The 23,870-nt window shown below is 34.4% G+C and overlaps 1 protein-coding gene across 1 annotated transcript in view; it reads left to right on the top strand.

The window, feature by feature from the left end:
* Positions 1-23,870, top strand: part of LOC101890135 (bromodomain-containing protein DDB_G0270170) — a 218,486-nt gene that overhangs the window by 34,718 nt on the left and 159,898 nt on the right. The window contains exon 2 of the mRNA XM_059126235.1: positions 16,010-16,421. The gene's annotated coding sequence lies outside the window, so the exon portion shown is untranslated. The remainder of the gene's footprint in view (positions 1-16,009; positions 16,422-23,870) is intronic.

The raw sequence follows: 23,870 nt of genomic DNA, 5'->3' as shown, positions 1-23,870 counted from the left end.
AGTTTTTGTTTAAAACTGAAATTTCCGATGGCAAACAGACCGTGTCAATGGTTGAGGAGAAAAAATTGAAAAAAATAAGGGTTATATTTTTATAAATATATTTATATTTTTATAAACATTGGGGTATCAATTTTGCGATAAGGAATTGTTGTTGTTTTTTTGGAAAAAAAAATAATAAAAATTTTTATTAAATTAAGTATTTTTTCCCGAAAAATATCATTATTTACCGAATTTGTAAAAGAACAGTGACATTTCTCCATAGGGAGAGAGAGAGAGACAAGAGAGAGAGTAACATTCATCAGCTTGGTCGTATTCTCCCAAAAATATTATGATTTATAAATTTTTAATTTTTTATTCTTAAGTCCGAAATTTTCTTTTTGATCCTTCTCATATTTTCAACAGGGTATCTTTTTGAGGCAAATACCTTCAAACAGTTCTTAAGTTCTTAACGGGTTAATACCACATAACAGTTTAACTATCCACCACTCCTTATTAGTTATTGTTATTGTAAGAGCATATATCACCACACTCTCTCTCCCTCTCAGTGTAGCTCTCTCAAAGTTTTACTACGCCTGCCTTATTTACCTTACATGGGCGCTGCTAGGCTTTTTCTGCTTCCCTCCTCTCCCCTCTATGAATTATGTATGAAGTTTTGTGACGCGTGTATTTTTGTTGTGTTTTTGTTGCTGTTGTTGTTGTTCTCCTTTATATGGATATTTAGATGACAAGGAGGAAAGGTGTAATATTGGCTTGGCAGTCGTTGCTGTTTTTGGTGTTGTTGTAGTTGTTCTTGTAATTTATAATTAACATAACAAAAATCTTTAGATTGTATCGCAAGAGGGCGCACGCAAACGGCCAACAGCTCTCGTATTGTGTGGTCTTTTTGTATTCAAATAATTTTCAAATTGACCGAGGTTAAGTAATGGGATTGGGAAATAATTCGGGGTGAACTTTTGAACGCAAAAGTATTCCAATAAATATTAGGGATTATTATCTATAGAAGCACTCAAGAATTTTAAAATTTGTTATTGATTATCATTAATAATCGGAAATGATTTTTTAACACAAATTCAATCCATCGATAATATCGATGAGTTTTTCCGTATAGAAAAATTCATCGATAATATCGATGAGTTTTTCCGTATAGAAAAATTCATCGATAATATCGATGAGTTTTTCCGTATAGAAAAATTCATCGATAATATCGATGAGTTTTTCCGTATAGAAAAATTCATCGATAATATCGATGAGTTTTTCCGTATAGAAAAATTCATCGATAATATCGATGAGTTTTTCCGTATAGAAAAATTCATCGATAATATCGATGAGTTTTTCCGTATAGAAAAATTCATCGATAATATCGATGAGTTTTTCCGTATAGAAAAATTCATCGATAATATCGATGAGTTTTTCCGTATAGAAAAATTCATCGATAATATCGATGAGTTTTTCCGTATAGAAAAATTCATCGATAATATCGATGAGTTTTTCCGTATAGAAAAATTCATCGATAATATCGATGAGTTTTTCCGTATAGAAAAATTCATCGATAATATCGATGAGTTTTTCCGTATAGAAAAATTCATCGATAATATCGATGAGTTTTTCCGTATAGAAAAATTCATCGATAATATCGATGAGTTTTTCCGTATAGAAAAATTCATCGATAATATCGATGAGTTTTTCCGTATAGAAAAATTCATCGATAATATCGATGAGTTTTTCCGTATAGAAAAATTCATCGATAATATCGATGAGTTTTTCCGTATAGAAAAATTCATCGATAATATCGATGAGTTTTTCCGTATAGAAAAATTCATCGAAAATCGATGTGAATTTTTCCGTATAGAAAAATTCATCGAAAATCGATGTGAATTTTTCCGTATAGAAAAATTCATCGAAAATCGATGTGAATTTTTCCGTATAGAAAAATTCATCGAAAATCGATGTGAATTTTTCCGTATAGAAAAATTCATCGAAAATCGATGTGAATTTTTCCGTATAGAAAAATTCATCGAAAATCGATGAGTTTTTCCGTATAGAAAAATTCATCGAAAATCGATGAGTTTTTCCGTATAGAAAAATTCATCGAAAATCGATGAGTTTTTCCGTATAGAAAAATTCATCGAAAATCGATGAGTTTTTCCGTATAGAAAAATTCATCGAAAATCGATGAGTTTTTCCGTATAGAAAAATTCATCGAAAATCGATGAGTTTTTCGAATAGAAAAATTCATCGAAAATCTATGAGTTTTTCGAATAGAAAAATTCATCGAAAATCGATGAGTTTTTCGAATAGAAAAATTCATCGAAAATCGATGAGTTTTTCCTATAGAGAAAAATTCATCGAAAATCGATGGGTTTTTCCTATAGAGAAAAATTCATCGAAAATCGATGGGTTTTTCCCATAGAAAAATTCATCGAAAATCAATGAGTTTTTCCCATAGAAAAATTCATCGAAAATCGATGAGTTTTTCCCATAGAAAAATTCATCGAAAATCGATGAGTTTTTCCCATAGAAAAATTCATCGAAAATCGATGAGTTTTTCCCATAGAAAAATTCATCGAAAATCGATGAGTTTTTCCCATAGAAAAATTCATCGAAAATCGATGAGTTTTTCCCATAGAAAAATTCATCGAAAATCGATGAGTTTTTCCCATAGAAAAATTCATCGAAAATCGATGGGTTTTTCCGTATAGAAAAATTCATCGAAAATCTATGAGTTTTTCCGTATAGAAAAATTTTCTTCGGAAAACTTCGTTGAGACTAAGAATTTCCATATAAAACTAGGTGGAGACCATGTTTTTCGATAGGAAACTTATTGGAGACATAGGATTTCGATAGAAAATTTTTGGAGATTAAGGATTTTGATAGAAAACTTGTTGGAGACTTTTCCGTACAGAAAAATTCATCGAAAATCGATGAATTTTTCTTTGGAGAACTCCGTTGAGACAAAGAATTTCCATATAAAACTAGGTGGAGACCATGGTTTTCAATAGGAAACTTATTGGAGACATAGGATTTCGATAGAAGATTTTTTGGAGATTAAGGATTTTGATAGAAAACTTGTTGGAGACTTTATGGAGACCAATAATTTATATAAAAAAATTCGTGGAGACTAAGAATTTCCATATAAAACTAGGTGGAGACCATGTTTTTCGATTGGAAACTTTGTGGAGACTAAGTATTTCCAACGAAAACTTTGTGAAGACTAAGTATTTCGAAGGAAAACTTTGTGGAGACTAAGTATTTCTATAGAAAACTTGGTGGAGACCACGGATTTCTATAGAAAAATTGGTGGAGATCAAAGATTTCGATAGAAAACTCGATGGAGACCAAGGATTTCGATAGAAAACTTGGTGGAGACCAAGGATTTCGATGGAAAATCTTAGTGGAGACCAATGATTTCTATAGAAAACTTAGTGGAGACTAAGTATTTCTATAGAAAACTTGGTGGAGTCCACGGATTTCTATAGAAAAATTAGTGGAGATCAAAGATTTCGATAGAAAACTCGGTGGAGACCAAGGATTTCGATAGAAAACTCGGTGGAGACCAAGGAATTCGATAGAAAACTTATTGGAGACCAAGGATTTCTATGGAAAACTTGGTAGAGACCAAGGATTTAAATAGAAAACTTGACGGAGACCAAGGATTGCGATAGAAAACTTGGTGGAGACCACGAATCTCTATAGAAAACTTTGTGGAGACTACGAATTTGAAAAATTGAATTTCCGTATATAAAAATGCATCAAACATCCATGAGTTTTTCGCATAGAAAAATTCGTTGAAAATCGATGAAGAATTCATTTTTGATTTTTTTCTACAGAAAATGTTTGCTTTTTATTTTATTTTTATTCGCATAAAATTATCCACAATAAAATAAAGAAATTCCAAACTCTAAAGTCCATTATTGCTGTTCCATTCTTCAAGCCACTTTTGTTGCTCTTATCTATGTTCCACTTTAGCTTGCGAGCTCCAAAGTAGCAATGACCTAGTGCAACTTCCCTTCAAGAGGTTTTTGTGATAAATAAAAAAATTATGTTTTTTTATAAAAACGAAAGAAAATTGTGATTACATACTGGAGTGCAACTGGGCACCGCTGTGTGGCAATCAGTCATCCAAACAATAACAAATTGGTGCGCGGGGCAATGACCAGTTTAATCACTTGTTGTTGTTATTTTATGCCGATTTTTAGGAAAACAGATATTATCAGTTTTTGTTTAAAACTGAAATTTCCGATGGCAAACAGACCGTGTCAATGGTTGAGGAGAAAAAATTGAAAAAAATAAGGGTTATATTTTTATAAATATATTTATATTTTTATAAACATTGGGGTATCAATTTTGCGATAAGGAATTGTTGTTGTTTTTTTGGAAAAAAAAATAATAAAAATTTTTATTAAATTAAGTATTTTTTCCCGAAAAATATCATTATTTACCGAATTTGTAAAAGAACAGTGACATTTCTCCATAGGGAGAGAGAGAGAGACAAGAGAGAGAGTAACATTCATCAGCTTGGTCGTATTCTCCCAAAAATATTATGATTTATAAATTTTTAATTTTTTATTCTTAAGTCCGAAATTTTCTTTTTGATCCTTCTCATATTTTCAACAGGGTATCTTTTTGAGGCAAATACCTTCAAACAGTTCTTAAGTTCTTAACGGGTTAATACCACATAACAGTTTAACTATCCACCACTCCTTATTAGTTATTGTTATTGTAAGAGCATATATCACCACACTCTCTCTCCCTCTCAGTGTAGCTCTCTCAAAGTTTTACTACGCCTGCCTAAATGTCAAATGAAAATTGATGTTCAATTTCAAACTCCCAATACAATGGCCATGTAAAACAATAGCCCTCCCAGCTCAATACCTGATTAATTTGATCAATTTTTCACCTCACCTCTCCTCTTCTCTCCACACCATTCCATACCCATCCAGCCGAGAAATGAAGCATTCAAAACAATTTAAATAATTTGTTAGAATCATTGATTTCCAATTGTTTATAAACGGCCAGCTTGGGTTGTCATGGTATTCAATTTGATTAGCGTCGCCATTGAATTTGTTATAATAAATTAGGCGTAAAGCGTTTTGTTTTCTATTTGGATTTTGTTTATTTTTTATTGTTTTTGTTGCGTTTTTGTTATAATGAATTCACGTGAAAATTAAGTCAAGCGTGTGAATGGGAAAATGTTAATTAAACGTCAACGATTTATGGTGGGAAGAGTAAGATTCAATGTTTCGTTTGGCAAAACTTGCATAACTTTGTGGAGACCTAATATTTCCATAAAAAACTTATTGGAGACCAATGATTTCTATTGAAAATTTGGTGGAGACAAAGTGGAGACTTAGTTTTACTATAGAAAACTTGGTGGAGACCAAGGTTTTCGATAGAAAACTTGGTGGAAACCAAGAATTTCCATGGAAATCCCAGTGGAGACTAACTAATTTCATTGAAAACTTTGTGGAGACCAAGTATTTCGATAGAAAACTTCGTGGAGACCAAAGATTTCTATAGAAACCTTGGTGAAGACCAAAGATTTCTATAGAAAACTTGGTGGAGACCAAGGATTTATATAGAAAACTTGGTGGAGACCAAAGATTTCTATAGAAAACTTGGTGGAGACCAAGGATTTCTATAGAAAACTTGGTGGAGACCAAGGATTTCTATAGAAAACTTGGTGGAGACCAAAGATTTCTATAGAAAACTTGGTGGAGACCAAGGATTTCTATAGAAAACTTGGTGGAGACCAAGGATTTCTATAGAAAACTTGGTGGAGACCAAGGATTTCTATAGAAAACTTGGTGGAGACCAAGGATTTCTATAGAAAACTTGGTGGAGACCAAGGATTTCTATAGAAAACTTGGTGGAGACCAAAGATTTCTATAGAAAACTTGGTGGAGACCAAGGATTTCTATAGAAAACTTGGTGGAGACCAAAGATTTCTATAGAAAACTTGGTGGAGACCAAGGATTTCTATAGAAAACTTGGTGGAGACCAAGGATTTCTATAGAAAACTTGGTGGAGACCAAGGATTTCTATAGAAAACTTGGTGGAGACCAAGGATTTCTATAGAAAACTTGGTGGAGACCAAGGATTTCTATAGAAAACTTGGTGGAGACCAAGGATTTCTATAGAAAACTTGGTGGAGACCAAGGATTTCTATAGAAAACTTGGTGGAGACCAAGGATTTCTATAGAAAACTTGGTGGAGACCAAGGATTTCTATAGAAAACTTGGTGGAGACCAAGGATTTCTATAGAAAACTTGGTGGAGACCAAGGATTTCTATAGAAAACTTGGTGGAGACCAAGGATTTCGATAGAAAACTTGGTGGAGACCAAGGATTTCGATAGAAAACTTGGTGGAGACCAAGGATTTCTATAGAAAACTTGGTGGAGACCAAGGATTTCTATAGAAAACTTGGTGGAGACCAAGGATTTCGATAGAAAACTTGGTGGAGACCAAGGATTTCTATAGAAAACTTGGTGGAGACCAAGGATTTCTATAGAAAACTTGGTGGAGACCAAGGATTTCTATAGAAGTCTTGGTGGAGACCAAGGATTTCTATAGAAAACTTGGTGGAGACCAAGGATTTCTATAGAAAACTTAGTGGAGACCAAGGATTTCGATAGAAAACTTGGTGGAGACCAAGGATTTCTATAGAAAACTTGGTGGAGACCAAGGATTTCCATAGAAAACTTGGTGGAGATCAAGGATTTCGATAGAAAACTTGGTGGAGACCATGAAACTCTATTGAAAACTTTGTGGAGGCTACAAAATTCTATAGAAAACTTGGTGGTGACCACGATTTCTTATAGAAAACATAGTGGAGACCTAGTGTTTACGTAAAAAACATAGTGGAGACCATGTTTTTCGATTGGAAACTTTGTGGAGACTAAGTATTTCCAAGGAAAACTTTGTGGAGACTAAGTATTTCCATAGAAAACTTGGTGGAGACCAAGTATTTCCATAGAAAACTTGGTGGAGACCAAGTATTTCCATATAAAACTTGGTGGAGACCAAGGATTTCGATAGAAAACTTGGTGGGACAATAATTTTTATAGAAAAATTGGTGGAGACCAAGGATTTCGATAGAAAACTTGGTGGGACAATAATTTTTATAGAAAAATTGGTGGAGACCAAGGATTTCTATCCTTGGTTTCCACCAAGGATTTCTATAGAAAACTTGGTGGAAACCAAGGATTTCTATAGAAAACTTGGTGGAGACCAAGGATTTCTATAGAAAACTTGGTGGAAACCAATGATTTCTATAGAAAACTTGGTGGAAACTAAGGATTTCTATAGAAAACTTGGTGGAAACCAAGGATTTCTATAGAAAACTTGGTGGAAACCAAGGATTTCTATAGAAAACTTGGTGGAAACCAAGGATTTCTATAGAAAACTTGGTGGAGACCAAGGATTTCTATAGAAAACTTGGTGGAAACCAATGATTTCTATAGAAAACTTGGTGGAAACTAAGGATTTCTATAGAAAACTTGGTGGAAACCAAGGATTTCTATAGAAAACTTGGTGGAAACCAAGGATTTCTATAGAAAACTTGGTGGAGACCAAGGATTTCTATAGAAAACTTGGTGGAAACCAATGATTTCTATAGAAAACTTGGTGGAAACTAAGGATTTCTATAGAAAACTTGGTGGAAACTAAGGATTTCTATAGAAAACTTGGTGGAAACCAAGGATTTCTATAGAAAACTTGGTGGAGACCAAGGATTTCTATAGAAAACTTAATGGAGACCACGAATTTCTATATAAAACTTGGTGGAGAACAAGGATTTCTATAGAAAACTTGGTGGAGACCAAGGATTTCTATAGAAAACTTGGTGGAGACCAAGGATTTCTATAGAAAACTTGGTGGAGACCAAGGATTTCTATAGAAAACTTGGTGGAGACCAAGGATTTCTATAGAAAACTTGGTGGAGACCAAGGATTTCTATAGAAAACTTGGTGGAGACCAAGGATTTCTATAGAAAACTTGGTGGAGACCAAGGATTTCTATAGAAAACTTGGTGGAGACCAAGGATTTCTATAGAAAACTTGGTGGAGACCAAGTATTTCTCTAGAAAACTTGGTGGTGACCAAGTATTTCTCTAGAAAACTTGGTGGAGACCAAGTATTTCTCTAGAAAACTTGGTGGAGACCAATGATTTCTATAGAAAACTTGGTGGAGACCATGGATTTCGATAAAAAAAACTTGGTGGAGACCTAGGATTTCGATAGAAAACTTGGTGGGGACCAATGATTTCTATAGAAAACTTGGTGGAGACCACGAATATCTATAGAAAACTTGGTGGAGACCCCGAATTTCTATAGAAAACTTGGTTGAGACCACGAATTTCTATAGAAAACTTGGTGGAGACCACGAATTTCTATAGAAAACTTGGTGGAGACCACGAATTTCTATAGAAAACTTCGTGGAGACCAAAGATTTAAATAGAAAACTTGGCAGAATCGAGGATTTCGATAGAAAACTTGGTGGAGACCAAGGATTTCCATAGAAATCTTGGTGGAGACCACGAATTTCTATAGAAACTTGGTGGAGACCACAAATTTCTATAGAAAACTTTGTGGAGACTACGAATTTCTATAGAAAACTTGGTGGTAACCACGATTTCTTATAGAAAACTTAGTGGAGACCTAGTGTTTAGGTAAAAAAAACTTAGTGGAGACCAAGTATTTTCAAAGATAACTTAGTGGAGACCTAGCATTTTCACAGTAAATTTAGTGGAGACATAGTATTCAATGGTAGTAATTGGTCTTCACTAATCTTAGTTTCCACTTCACTAATCTTATTCAGCACTTCTTCTTTCAATATAATTAATCTGTCTTCTGTTGTTCAAAAAACTGTTCCCCCTCTTCATTCTATGCATTGCCAAAAATTCTGTTCTTTCATTTTTTTTATGGATTTTTGTTTACAACAAATAATTACTGTAAGAAATTTTTATTACCGCTTTGAATTAGCCACAGCATTATCATAGTTTTGCTCTAATTAATTTAGCTCTAAGAAAACGATTGTAAAGAAACAAAAGAAGACGTTCAAAAGCCACTCACACACACACACAGTCGCACATGCTTGCACTCAAACATATCCCCATCTAAAATAGCAGAGATACTTCAAAGAAAAACATTTCAAGGCAATGGTAGATGGAAACCATCAGCTGCCTGTATGTCTAAGCGGGAAGTCAGAATGGTGTGTGAGAGATGGATGTGGAGAAAAAAGTAAGTCTTTTTTGGCCACATCTGATGACCATCGTTAATCTCCACCACTGCTACAATTTCCCATTTGGAAGCATACGATTTCCTTCAACCCCACCACCATCATAACTGGCTGGGTTTTCTTGAAGCTTAGAAAATTTTATAACTGTTCATTGCCACATACATTAGACGTAAGTGTGTGAGCATTTGCGCAAAAAAGGGGCAGCAATTTTCACAGTTTGTGGTAATTTCGTTTAGGTTCTGTTGCCTGCCTGCCTTAGTTTAAGTTTTATGCTCTTAATAGTTATTATTGCAAATTTTCGCAGAGTATGGCTAATTATTTCTAATAATCTTGGAATATTTAAAGTTCACAACATTATTCCTGCGATGTTTACAAATGACCCAGAACTCGGAGAGGTGAAGAGGGAGTGAGAAATACATTCAACGCTAAGTAAATAAAAACATTGGTAATTAAGGGGAATTCAAAATGATGGGATTGAAATTATGTTAAAAATGGCAATGACCTACAGAAAATAAATGGGAATATAAACAACAAAAATAACAAAAAAAAAAAAAAAGATTCTCATGATTGAGAAAGATTGAATAAAGATCTTCACGAAGTCTTCTATAGAAATTCATGGTCTCGACAAAGTCTTTTATAGAAATTCGTAGTCTCCACAAAGTCTTCTATAGAATTCTTGGTCTCCACGAAGTTTTCTATAGAAATTCGTGGTCGCCACAAAGTTTTCTATAGAGTTTCGTTGTCTTCATCAATTTTTTTATAGAGATTCCTAGTCCTTATCAAGTTTTCTACAGAAATCCCTGGTCTCCACCAAGTTTTCTATAGAAATTCTTCGTCTCCACCAAGTTTTCTATAGAAATCCTTTTCTCCACCAAGTTTTCTATAGAAATCCTTGGTCTCCACCAAGTTTTCTATAGAAATCCTTGGTCTCCACCAAGTTTTCTATAGAAATCCTTGGTCTCCACCAAGTTTTCTATAGAAATCCTTGGTCTCCACCAAGTTTTCTATAGAAATCCCTGGTTTCCACCAAGTTTTCTATAGAAATCCTTGGTCTCCACCAAGTTTTCTATAGAAATCCTTGGTCTCCGCCAAGTTTTCTATAGAAATCCTTGGTCTCCGCCAAGTTTTCTATAGAAATCCTTGGTCTCCGCCAAGTTTTCTATAGAAATCCTTGGTCTCCGCCAAGTTTTCTATAGAAATCCTTGGTCTCCGCCAAGTTTTCTATAGAAATCCTTGGTCTCCACCAAGTTTTCTATAGAAATCCTTGGTCTCCAGCAAGTTTTCTATAGAAATCCTTGGTCTCCACTAAGTTTTCTATAGAAATCCTTGGTCTTCATCAAGTTTTCTATAGAAATCCTTGGTCTCCATCAAGTTTTCTATAGAAATCCTTGGTCTCCACCAAGTTTTATATAGAAATCTCTGGTCTCCACCAAGTTTTCTATAGAAATCCTTGGTCTCCAGCAAGTTTTCTATAGAAATCCTTGGTCTCCAGCAAGTTTTCTATAGAAATCCTCGGTCTCCAGAAAGTTTTCTATAGAAATCCTTGGTCTCCACCAAGTTTTCTATAGAAATCCTTGGTCTCCACTAAGTTTTCTGTAGAAATCCTTGGTCTTCATCAAGTTTTCTATAGAAATCCTTAGTCTCCATCAAGTTTTCTATAGAAATCCTTGGTCTCCACCAAGTTTTCTATAGAAATCTCTGGTCTCCACCAAGTTTTCTATAGAAATCCTTGGTCTCCACCAAGTTTTCTATAGAAATCCTTGGTCTCCACCAAGTTTTCTATAGAAATCCTTAGTCTCCATCAAGTTTTCTATAGAAATCCTTGGTCTCCACCAAGTTTTCTATAGAAATCTCTGGTCTCCACCAAGTTTTCTATAGAAATCCTTGGTCTCCACCAAGTTTTCTATAGAAATCTCTGGTCTCCACCAAGTTTTCTATAGAAATCCTTGGTCTCCACCAAGTTTTCTATAGAAATCCTTGGTCTCCACCAAGTTTTCTATAGAAATCCTTGGTCTCCACCAAGTTTTCTATAGAAATCCTTGGTCTCCACCAAGTTTTCTATAGAAATCCCTGGTTTCCACCAAGTTTTCTATAGAAATCCTTGGTCTCCACCAAGTTTTCTATAGAAATCCTTGGTCTCCGCCAAGTTTTCTATAGAAATCCTTGGTCTCCGCCAAGTTTTCTATAGAAATCCTTGGTCTCCGCCAAGTTTTCTATAGAAATCCTTGGTCTCCGCCAAGTTTTCTATAGAAATCCTTGGTCTCCAGAAAGTTTTCTATAGAAATCCTTGGTCTCCAGCAAGTTTTCTATAGAAATCCTTGGTCTCCACTAAGTTTTCTATAGAAATCCTTGGTCTTCATCAAGTTTTCTATAGAAATCCTTGGTCTCCATCAAGTTTTCTATAGAAATCCTTGGTCTCCACCAAGTTTTCTATAGAAATCTCTGGTCTCCACCAAGTTTTCTATAGAAATCCTTGGTCTCCAGCAAGTTTTCTATAGAAATCCTTGGTCTCCACCAAGTTTTCTATAGAAATCCTTGGTCTCCACCAAGTTTTCTATAGAAATCCTTGGTCTCCACCAAGTTTTCTATAGAAATCCTTGGTCTCCACCAAGTTTTCTATAGAAATCCTTGGTCTCCACCAAGTTTTCTATAGAAATCCTTGGTCTCCACCAAGTTTTCTATAGAAATCCTTGGTCTCCACTAAGTTTTCTATAGAAATCCTTGGTCTTCATCAAGTTTTCTATAGAAATCCTTGGTCTCCATCAAGTTTTCTATAGAAATCCTTGGTCTCCACCAAGTTTTATATAGAAATCTCTGGTCTCCACCAAGTTTTCTATAGAAATCCTTGGTCTCCAGCAAGTTTTCTATAGAAATCCTTGGTCTCCAGCAAGTTTTCTATAGAAATCCTTGGTCTCCAGCAAGTTTTCTATAGAAATCCTCGGTCTCCAGAAAGTTTTCTATAGAAATCCTTGGTCTCCACCAAGTTTTCTATAGAAATCCTTGGTCTCCACTAAGTTTTCTGTAGAAATCCTTGGTCTTCATCAAGTTTTCTATAGAAATCCTTAGTCTCCATCAAGTTTTCTATAGAAATCCTTGGTCTCCACCAAGTTTTCTATAGAAATCTCTGGTCTCCACCAAGTTTTCTATAGAAATCCTTGGTCTCCACCAAGTTTTCTATAGAAATCCTTGGTCTCCACCAAGTTTTCTATAGAAATCCTTGGTCTCCACCAAGTTTTCTATAGAAATCCTTGGTCTCCACCAAGTTTTCTATAGAAATCCTTGGTCTCCACCAAGTTTTCTATAGAAATCCTTGGTCTCCACCAAGTTTTCTATAGAAATCCTTGGTCTCCACCAAGTTTTCTATAGAAATCCTTGGTCTCCACCAAGTTTTCTATAGAAATCCTTGGTCTCCACCAAGTTTTCTATAGAAATCCTTGGTCTCCACTAAGTTTTCTATAGAAATCCTTGGTCTTCATCAAGTTTTCTATAGAAATCCTTGGTCTCCATCAAGTTTTCTATAGAAATCCTTGGTCTCCACCAAGTTTTATATAGAAATCTCTGGTCTCCACCAAGTTTTCTATAGAAATCCTTGGTCTCCACCAAGTTTTCTATAGAAATCTCTGGTCTCCACCAAGTTTTCTATAGAAATCCTTGGTCTCCAGAAATTTTTCTATAGAAATTCGTGGTCTCCAGCAAGTTTTCTATAGAAATCCTTGGTCTCCACCAAGTTTTCTATAGAAATCCTTGGTCTCCACCAAGTTTTCTATAGAAATCCTTGGTCTCCACCAAGTTTTCTATAGAAATCCTTGGTCTCCACCAAGTTTTCTATAGAAATCCTTGGTCTCCACCAAGTTTTCTATAGAAATCCTTGGTCTCCACCAAGTTTTCTATAGAAATCCTTGGTCTCCACCAAGTTTTCTATAGAAATCCTTGGTCTCCACCAAGTTTTCTATAGAAATCCTTGGTCTCCACCAAGTTTTCTATAGAAATCCTTGGTCTCCACCAAGTTTTCTATAGAAATCCTTGGTCTCCACCAAGTTTTCTATAGAAATCCTTGGTCTCCACCAAGTTTTCTATAGAAATCCTTGGTCTCCACCAAGTTTTCTATAGAAATCCTTGGTCTCCACCAAGTTTACTATAGAAATCCTTGGTCTCCACCAAGTTTTCTATCGAAATACTTGGTCTCCACCAAGTTTTCCATAGAAATCCTTGGTCTCCACCAAGTTTTCTATAGAAATCCTTCGTCTCCACCAAGTTTTCTATAGAAATCCTTGGTCTCCACCAAGTTTTCTATAGAAATCCTTGGTCTCCACCAAGTTTTCTATAGAAATCCTTGGTCTCCACCAAGTTTTCTATAGAAATCCTTCTTCTCCACCAAGTTTTCTATAGAAATCCTTGGTCTCCACCAAGTTTTCTATAGAAATCCTTGGTCTCCACCAAGTTTTCTATAGAAATCCTTGGTCTCCACCAAGTTTTCTATAGAAATCCTTGGTCTCCACCAAGTTTACTATAGAAATCCTTGGTCTCCACCAAGTTTTCTATAGAAATCCTTGGTCTCCACCAAGTTTTCTATAGAAATCCTTGGTCTCCACCAAGTTTTCCATAGAAATCCTTGGTCTCCACCAAGTTTTCTATCGAAATACTTGGTCTCCACAAAGTTTTCTATAGAAATCCTTGGTCTCCACCAAGTTTTCTATAGAAATCCTTGGTCTCCACCAAGTTTTCTATAGAAATCCTTGGTCTCCACCAAGTTTTCTATAGAAATCCTTGGTCTCCACCAAGTTTTCTATAGAAATCCTTGGTCTCCACCAAGTTTTCTATAGAAATCCTTGGTCTCCACCAAGTTTTCTATAGAAATCCTTGGTCTCCACCAAGTTTTCTATAGAAATCCTTGGTCTCCACCAAGTTTTCTATAGAAATCCTTGGTCTCCACCAAGTTTTCTATAGAAATCCTTGGTCCCTACCACGTTTTCCATAGAAATTCGTAGTCTCCACTAAGTTTTCTATAGAAATTCGTAGTCTCCCCTAAGTTTTCTATAGAGATTCGTAGTCTCCACTAAGTTTTATATAGAAATCCGCTCTCTCCATTGAGTTTTTTATATAAATTCGTGGTCTCCATCAAGTTTTCTATAGAAATCCTTGGTCTCCACCAAGTTTTCTATAGAAATCCTTGGTCTCCACCAAGTTTTTTATGGAAATCCTTGGTCTACACCAAGTTTTCTATAGAAATCCTTGGTCTCCACCAAGTTTTCTATAGAAATCCTTGGTCTCCACCAAGTTTTCTATAGAAATCCTTGGTCTCCACCAAGTTTTCTATAGAAATCCTTGGTCTCCACCAAGTTTTCTATAGAAATCCTTGGTCTCCACCAAGTTTTCTATAGAAATCCTTGGTCTCCACCAAGTTTTCTATAGAAACCCTTGGTCTCCACCAAGATTTCTATAGAAATCCTTGGTCTCCACCAAGTTTTCTATAGAAATTCTTGGTCTCCACCAAGTTTTCTATAGAAATTCTTGGTCTCCACCAAGTTTTCTATCGAAATCCGTGGTGTCCACAAAGTTTTCTATAGAAATCCTTGGTCTCCACCAAGTTTTCTATAGAAATCCTTGGTCTCCACCAAGTTTTCTATAGAAATCCTTCGTCTCCACCAAGTTTTCTATAGAAATCCTTCGTCTCCACCAAGTTTTCTATAGAAATCCTTCGTCTCCACCAAGTTTTCTATAGAAATCCTTCGTCTCCACCAAGTTTCCTATAGAAATCCTTCGTCTCCACCAAGTTTTCTATAGAAATCATTGGTCTCCACCAAGTTTTCTATAGAAATCATTGGTCTCCACCAAGAAAAACATGGTCTCCACCAAACTTTCAATGGAAATACTTGGTTTCCACCAAGTTTTCTGTAGAAATACTTGGTCTCCACTTTGTCTCCACCAAATTTTCTTTAGAAATCATTGGTTACCACTAAGCTTCGCTATGTTTTACCAAGTCTCCACTAAGTTTATTATAGGAGAACTCAGTTTCTACCTAGTTTTCCATAGAAAAACTAAGCCCCCACTTAATTTTTCACAGGAAACCTAATTTTTCAGAGGAAAACTAACTTTCCACCAAGTTTTCCATAGCAAAACTAAGTTTTCCATGAAAGTCTCCACAAAGATATACATTGAAAGATTTAGTCTCCAATAAGTTTTCCATATGAAAACTTAGTCTCTACCAGGTTTTACATAGGAAAACTGAGTCTCCATTAAGTTTTCCATAGAAAAATTTTAATCTCCACCAAGTTTTCCATATGAAAACTTAGTCTCCAGCAATTTTTCCACCATATTTTCCATGGAAGTACGAAGTCTCCACTAAGTTTTCCATTTGAAAACTTAGTCTCCACTAAAGGAAAACTGGGAAAACTTAGTCCCCACCAAATTTTTAATGGGAAAACTAAGTGGAGACTTAGTTTTCCACCATATTTCCATTGGAAAACGAAGTCTCCACCAAGGTTTTCATAGGAAATCTAGACTCCCCAGAATTTTCCGTGGAAAAAACCTGGTCTCAATAAAGTCTCCATGAAATTTTCTGTATGCAAATTTAGTCTCCACCAAGTTTTCTATAGGGAACCCTATTCACAATTTTTTCTATAGAAAAATTTGGTCTCCACCTAGTTTTCTGTGGATATTTGAGATCTCCACCATGAAGAAGCGTTCCCTTTATTGAACTTTTTTTATTTTTTTTATTCCTATCAATAATAATTATAATTAATTATTTTGTTTTTTCTCCTCTTCTCTTTCCAGCTGCTTTCAAAAACATGCCATTTAAAATTTTGCTCGGTGCAAAATAGTTTTTGAAAGCCGGATTATTAACCCACAAATTATTTGGCGGCTGGCTGCTGTTTTTTTGGTCTCCCAATATTTGTGTGTGTGTGTGTGTGTGTTTCGTGGTGTTTTTATTGTGTCGGATTCTTACGGTTCACTGTAATTTATAATCACTTTTTGTTGTTGTTGTTTGCTTTAGCCAAGCAAATATCAATTTTTTGTTCATTAAAAAATATTTGATATTTAAACAAAAAAAAAAAAAAGAACTACAAAAACAAAACTAAACACCTATGGTTCAGTAGCTGCAGCCGAAAAAAACTCAAATAAACACTCCAATTTTTTTCTGCCAAGGAAACCAACAACAGCAGCAGCAGTGTTTTTTGGCATTAAGGTAAGTTTTGACCAATTGCAGTTCCATGGAAACAGAATTACCCCAGAGAAACCAAAAAAAAAAAATTAATTGAAAACAAAAATTGCACAAATTTCAAATAAAACGACCAGCAACTAAATTGTAATTGAAAAATTGCCACAAAAATATCCAAAAATTTGGGTCAGTTCAGTCCGGCCAGTCAGTCAAAACGCCAAAGGAAACCTAAAACATAGTGTGGACGAGAAAATGAAAATACAAAAAAAAAAAAAAAACATTACACAAATATGCAAAAAGTTTATTGAACTACAGCAACAAAAGTTGGAGAATAAAAATTGAAAAGAAAACACCACAAAAGTATGGAGGAATTTTGAAATGATAAACAGATGTTAAATGGATGGCAGCGAAAAAAAATTAGCAGTGCTGCGAAAATAAGTACCGGTCATATTTGAGGATGAGCAGAGCAATCCAGACTGAGGAGAATTTGCAAAAACTAAAACTACAACTTTGGAGAGAATTTATTCATTTTCGATACGAAAATTATTGAATTCTTTTAATCAATTTAAGAACCGTGAAAAATTTTCCAATGCCAAAAAAAAAAACAAAAAAAAAATAACAACGAAAGTTTTTTTTCTGAAAAAAAAATCATGGCTTACCTTCTGAACTTTATGGTCTCCACTAAGATTTATATAAAAATTCGTGGTCTCCACTAAGTTTTCTATAGGAAAACTTAGTCTCCACTAAGTTTTCTATAGGAAAACTTAGTCTCCACTAAGTTTTCTATAGGAAAACTTAGTCTCCACTAAGTTTTCTATAGGAAAACTTAGTCTCCACTAAGTTTTCTATAGGAAAACTTAGTCTCCACTAAGTTTTCTATAGGAAAACTTAGTCTCCACTAAGTTTTCTATATAGAAATACTTAGTCTCCACTAAGTTTTCTATATAGAAATACTTAGTCTCCACTAAGTTTTCTATATAGAAATACTTAGTCTCCACTAAGTTTTCTATATAGAAATACTTAGTCTCCACTAAGTTTTCTATATAGAAATACTTAGTCTCCACTAAGTTTTCTATATAGAAATACTTAGTCTCCACTAAGTTTTCTATATAGAAATACTTAGTCTCCACTAAGTTTTCTATATAGAAATACTTAGTCTCCACTAAGTTTTCTATATAGAAATACTTAGTCTCCACTAAGTTTTCTATAGAAATACTTAGTCTCCACTAAAACCAAGTATTTCTATAGAAATACTTAGTCTCCACTAAGTTTTCTATGGAAATACTTAGTCTCCACTAACTTTTCTATAGAAATACTTAGTCTCCACTAAGTTTTCTATAGAAATACTTAGTCTCCACTAAGTTTTCTATAGAAATACTTAGTCTCCACTAAGTTTTCTATCGAAATACTTAGTCTCCACAAAGTTTTCTATAGAAATACTTAGTCTCCACAAAGTTTTCTATAGAAATACTTAGTCTCCACTAAGTTTTCTCTAGAAATACTTAGTCTCCACTAAGTTTTCTATAGAAATACTTAGTCTCCACTAGTTTTCTATATAAATTCGTAGTCTCCACTAAGTTTTCTATAGAAATACTTTGTCTCCACTAAGTTTTCTATAGAAATACTTAGTCTCCACTAAGTTTTCTCTAGAAATACTTAGTCTCCACTAAGTTTTCTATAGAAATACTTAGTCTCCACTAAGTTTTCTCTAGAAATACTTAGTTTCCACTTAGTTTTCTATAGAAATACTTAGTCTCCACTAAGTTTTCTATAGAAATACTTAGTCTCCACTAAGTTTTCTATAGAAATACTTAGTCTCCACCGAGTTTTCTATAGAAATACTTAGTCTCCACCGAGTTTTCTATAGAAATACTTAGTCTCCACCGAGTTTTCTATAGAAATACTCAGTCTCCTCCGAGTTTTCTATAGAAATACTTAGTCTCCACTAAGTTTTCTATAGAAATACTTAGTCTCCACTAAGTTTTCTATAGAAATACTTAGTCTCCACTAAGTTTTCTATAAAAATACTTAGTCTCCACTAAGTTTTCTATAGAAATACTTAGTCTCCACTTAGTTTTCTATAGAAATATTTAGTCTCCACTAAGTTTTCTATAGAAATACTTAGTCTCCACTAAGTTTTCTATAGAAATACTCAGTCTCCTCCGAGTTTTCTATAGAAATACTTAGTCTCCACTAAGTTTTCTATAGAAATACTTAGTCTCCACTAAGTTTTCTATAGAAATACTTAGTCTCCACTAAGTTTTCTATAGAAATACTTAGTCTCCACTAAGTTTTCTATAGAAATACTTAGTCTCCACTAAGTTTTCTATAGAAATACTTAGTCTCCACTTAGTTTTCTATAGAAATACTTAGTCTCCACTAAGTTTTCTATAGAAATACTTAGTCTCCACTAAGTTTTCTATAGAAATACTTAGTCTCCACCGAGTTTTCTATAGAAATACTTAGTCTCCACCGAGTTTTCTATAGAAATACTTAGTCTCCACCGAGTTTTCTATAGAAATACTTAGTCTCCACTAAGTTTTCTATAGAAATACTTAGTCTCCACTAAGTTTTCTATAGAAATACTTAGTCTCCACTAAGTTTTCTATAGAAATACTTAGTCTCCACTAAGTTTCCTACTGAAATTCGGGGTCTTCACCAAGTTTTCCCAAGTCTCCAGTTAATTTTCCATAGGAGAACTTACTTTCCACCAAGTTTTCCATAGCAAAACAAAGTCTCCACAAAGTTTTCTACATACAAACTTAGTCTCCACCAGGTTATCCATATAAAAAACTTAGTCTTCACGAAATTTTCTATGGGTAGACTTAGTCTCCTATCCAAGTTATTGATAGGAAAATTATTGAATTCTTGTTATCAATTTAAGAAACGTGAAATATTTTCCAATCCAAAAAAAAAAAAACAAATCATCAACGATTTTTTTTTTTCAGAAAGAAATTCATGGTTTACCTTCCGATCAAGATTTGCATTTGAATCGAATTACAATAATTCCAAATGACCTTCACTTTGTTGTTTACATTATTGTTCTCTATAAAATTTGTGTAACAATAAAACTACACAAATGTTAATGAAATCTAAACAATCCCCGGGGCACACCAACCTAGGAAGGCCGCTGAGTGGCAGATGGGTTCGTTTATTTTCGAAAAAAAAAAATTGTTAAAAATGTAAATGTTTCAAATTATATGTTTGCCTTACAGTACAGTTTTTTCTTTCGTCGGCTCTGTAACTGAATTAATTTGAAATTCAAATGTACTGTTTAGACAGGCTATCAGTAAATATTTACTTAAGACCTACGATATTTCGCCTCTGGGATGGATAGCACAAAGATGCGATTCGGGAAAGAGGAGAGAGAAGAGAAAATAAAATGAAATGAACTGAAATGTCAAATACTACAACGACCTTCCGCAAATGGAATAACTATTAAGCTGAACAAAAAAATTGGATGCCATTAAAAATAAGAGCAAGCGAATATTCATTTGCCATATGCCTTTTAAGGCCCATTCGCTTTGGGTGGCATCATATTTGGCAAGACATCTCAACGAGAGGAAAAAAAAAAACAAAAAGCGTATGGATCTAACAAGACCCCAATCCGATTAGAAGAATATTTAAATTGTTTTATTGAAATGTACTTTCTATGAATTCTAAGCGGCCGAGTATTTGCAATTAAAATGATGTCATTTGGATATTATGGGGAGAAATTATGGAATTAATTTGAAAATAATATTCGTTAATTAAAAAGTTCAGCGATGAACTTGTTCTATACGAAATAGTTCAGCAATGAGCTTTTTCTATACGAAAAAGTTCAGTGCAGAACATTTCCTATACGAAAAAGTTCAGTGCAGAACTTTTTCTATACCAAAAAGTTCAGTGCAGAACTTTTTCTATACGAAAATTTTCAGTGACGAATATTTCTATACGAAAAAGTTCAGTGACGAACTTTTTCTATACGAAACAGTTCAGTGATGAACTTTTTCTATACGAAACAGTTCAGTGATGAACTTTTACTATACGAAACAGTTCAGTGCCGAATTGCTTCTATACGAAAAAGTTCACTGTCGAACTGTTTCTATACGAAAAAATTCAGTGACGAAATTTTTCTATACGAAAAAGTTCAGTGGCGAACTGTTTCTATACGAAAAAGTTCAGTGGCGAACTTTTTCTATACGAAAATGTTCAGTGCCGAACTATTTCTATTCGAAAAAGTTCAGTGCCGAACTTTTTCTATACCAAAAAGTTCAGTGCCGAACTTTTTCTATACCAAAAAGTTCAGTGCCGAACTTTTTCTATACCAAAAAGTTCAGTGCAGAACATTTCCTATACGAAAAAGTTCAGTGCAGAACATTTCCTATACGAAAAAGTTCAGTGCAGAACTTTTTCTATACCAAAAAGTTCAGTGCAGAACTTTTTCTATACGAAAATTTTCAGTGACGAATATTTCTATACGAAAAAGTTCAGTGACGAACTTTTTCTATACGAAACAGTTCAGTGATGAACTTTTTCTATACGAAACAGTTCAGTGACGAAATTTTTCTATACGAAAAAGTTCAGTGGCGAACTGTTTCTATACGAAAAAGTTCAGTGGCGAACTGTTTCTATACGAAAAAGTTCAGTGGCGAACTGTTTCTATACGAAAAAGTTCAGTGGCGAACTTTTTCTATACCAAAAAGTTCAGTACCGAACTTTTTCTATACCAAAAAGTTCAGTGCCGAACTTTTTCTATACCAAAAAGTTCAGTGCCGAACTTTTTCTATACCAAAAAGTTCAGTGCCGAACTTTTTCTATACCAAAAAGTTCAGTACCGAACTTTTTCTATACGAAAATGTTCAGTGCCGAACTTTTTCTATACGAAAATGTTCAGTGCCGAACTTTTTCTATACGAAAATGTTCAGTGCCGAACTTTTTCTATACGAAAATGTTCAGTGCCGAACTTTTTCTATATGAAAAAGTTCAGTGCCGAACTATTTCTATTCGAAAAAGTTCAGTGCCGAACTTTTTCTATACCAAAAAGTTCAGTGCCGAACTTTTTCTATACCAAAAAGTTCAGTGCCGAACTTTTTCTATACCAAAAAGTTCAGTGCCGAACTTTTTCTATACCAAAAAGTTCAGTACCGAACTTTTTCTATACGAAAATGTTCAGTGCCGAACTTTTTCTATACGAAAATGTTCAGTGCCGAACTTTTTCTATACGAAAATGTTCAGTGCCGAACTTTTTCTATATGAAAAAGTTCAGTGCCGAACTATTTCTATTCGTAAAAGTTCAGTGCCGATCTATTTCTATACGAAAAAGTTTAGTGCCAAACTTTTTCTTTACGAAAAAGTTCAGTGATAAACTGTTTGTATAGTCTTCTAAACTTTTTATATGAATAGTCCAACGGACTTTTTCTTTGCGAAAAGTCCAGTAGACTTTTTTTATACGAAGAAGTCTATTAGAATTTTCCGTAGAAAAAAATCCCTCCACGAACTTTTTCTCTAAAGAATCTCAGATAAAACTTTTGTCGTATCTTTTTTTAATTGGTATCATAAAATGAAACTAATAATTGAATCATAATCCCTCTTGAATGCCCTGGAAACTTCCATATACTTCATTTGAAGTATCCATACATACAAAGAAACGGACTCTGTTTCATTTCCGTTTTAAAGTTTAATTCTCTGCTTCCGATTTCAAGGGTAAAGCCAACATATATATGTCGAAGTTCAAAGTTGCTGTTGTTCTCGTTTATTAAATTTTCCTCACTTTCTCTTTCTCTCAGAGGACGAAGTTTTGGCTGGGATGAGATGTTGGCTGGCTGACTGCTTGGTCGGCACATGCAATCGTTCATTCCACCTGCAACGTTGTTTTTATTATCCATGTCTGAATTCATAAAAACAAAAACCCCATGACAAAATATATATGACTCCAGGCCATATTGGCTGTTGTTATTGTTTGTAGGTTTGTTGCCATACTGGACCATTTTCAAGGTCAAGGAAAACTGAGAGGGGAAACTTCGAAATACGGGCATGCGCTCTTCGGAAAATGAGCAAAATGTTGCAGCAACATTTGAAGGTTCATGTCATGGAGTTTTGATGCGCATCCATGCTTTGTTTCAAAACTCTCGGCATAACTCTCTTTGCGTTGAGCAAGGATTTTGAGAAATTCCACTGACCTAGTCAACTATATTAGGATGTGTTTGGTTGTGCAATCCCTCTCCCAACTCGACGGCTAATGTTTTGGCCAAATATGGTAAACAAAAGTTTTTTAGCTGAAACAGGAGGTTTTTTGTGTGGCACTGATGGCTAATAAAAACAAAATAGTTATGAAAGCCGGCCTACAAGGACTAATGTGTAAAGGGAGGGCATATGGAATTCGGCTGGGTATTGTAGACCTCTGGAGGTCTATGGCATGAAGGACAAGCAAATAATTTCTGTGAGATATGGCATAGAACAAAACCAGGAGGGAGATTTTATGATAAGTGATAAAGTAGAAGGCCTTCTAAGTCACAGGGCTTCTCGACAAAGGATAAGGATGCAAAGAGGACATTTAAGAGATCTTTAAAGTGTCTACTTTTTGTATTGAAAAATATATTGGACTTCTTCGTAGGAAACATGTTTTGTGGACTTTTTCGTATGGGAGAAGTCTTGCGTTTTTTTTTCGTATAGAAAAGGTATCGTGGAATTTTTCGTATAGAAACAGTGTATCAATTAATTTTTTCGTATGGAAACAGTTCATCACTGAGCTTTTTCGCATAGAGGAAGTTCGACACTGAACTTTTCGTAAGAAAACAGTGCGTCACTGAACTTTTTCTTTTTCTTATGCAAACAGTTCATAACTGAACTTTTTCGTATAGAAAAAGTTCGGCACTGAACTTTTTCCTATAGAAAAAGTTCGGCACTGAACTTTTTCGTATAGAAAAAGTTCGGCACTGAACTTTTTCGTATAGAAAAAGTTCGGCACTGAACTTTTTCGTATAGAAAAAGCTCGGCACTGAACTTTTTCGTATAGAAAAAGTTCGGCACTGAACTTTTTCGTATAGAAAAAGTTCGGCACTGAACTTTTTCGTATAGAAAAAGTTCGGCACTGAACTTTTTCGTATAGAAAAAGTTCGGCACTGAACTTTTTCGTATAGAAAAAGTTCGGCACTGAACTTTTTCGTATAGAAAAAGTTCGACACTGAACTTTTTCGTATAGAAAAATTTCGGCACTGAACTTTTTCGTATAGAAAAAGTTCGACACTGAACTTTTTCGTATAGAAAAATTTCGGCACTGAACTTTTTCGTATAGAAAAAGTTCGGCACTGAACTTTTTCGTATAGATAAAGTTCGTCACTGAACTTTTTCGTATAGATAAAGTTCGTCACTGAACTTTTTCGTATAGATAAAGTTCGTCACTGAACTTTTTCGTATAGAAGAAGTTCGACACTGAACTTTTTCGTATAGAAGAAGTTCGACACTGAACTTTTTCGTATAGAAGAAGTTCGACAC

The sequence above is a fragment of the Musca domestica genome, unplaced genomic scaffold (genome assembly GCF_030504385.1).
Source record: "Musca domestica strain aabys unplaced genomic scaffold, Musca_domestica.polishedcontigs.V.1.1 37, whole genome shotgun sequence".
In the NCBI taxonomy this organism is placed as follows: Eukaryota; Metazoa; Arthropoda; class Insecta; order Diptera; family Muscidae; genus Musca; species Musca domestica.
This window is presented reverse-complemented; position numbering and strand designations above follow the sequence as displayed.